Genomic DNA, 352 nt, shown 5'->3' on the forward strand with positions numbered 1-352 from the left:
TGGGGAGACGGTTTCAAAAAATAATTAAAAATCGAGGAAATATCCTAGAAAAGCCCTTTTGGCGTGAAAACCCCAAAGAGGATCCAGGCTTCCCGAAACGGAGGTTTCGGGTGCCGGAAAGGTCTGTATCTCGACCCCTGGGGCTTTGGATCCCGAGGGGAAACTTGGAGGGGTGAGCGCCGCGGCAGAGTGTCCGGCTGCGGCCCGCAAGGGCAGAAACTGGGGACCGTGGTGACGAGCTGGGGGAGAGGCGAGGAACGGGGAGCCGCCAGAGAGAGGCACGGGGGGCTCTGACCTCCCCTTCAGGGGTGCCCCGACATCCCCCCCCCCCCACAACCCCCCCCCCCCCCCC

General features: G+C 63.1%; 1 protein-coding gene across 1 annotated transcript in view; it reads right to left on the minus strand.

The window, feature by feature from the left end:
* CCND2 (cyclin D2) overlaps positions 1-352 on the minus strand; it is a 31,116-nt gene that overhangs the window by 29,515 nt on the left and 1,249 nt on the right. The window lies entirely within an intron of this gene.

The sequence above is a fragment of the Crocuta crocuta genome, unplaced genomic scaffold (genome assembly GCF_008692635.1).
Source record: "Crocuta crocuta isolate KB4526 unplaced genomic scaffold, BGI_CrCroc_1.0 scaffold72, whole genome shotgun sequence".
NCBI classification, from domain to species: Eukaryota; Metazoa; Chordata; class Mammalia; order Carnivora; family Hyaenidae; genus Crocuta; species Crocuta crocuta.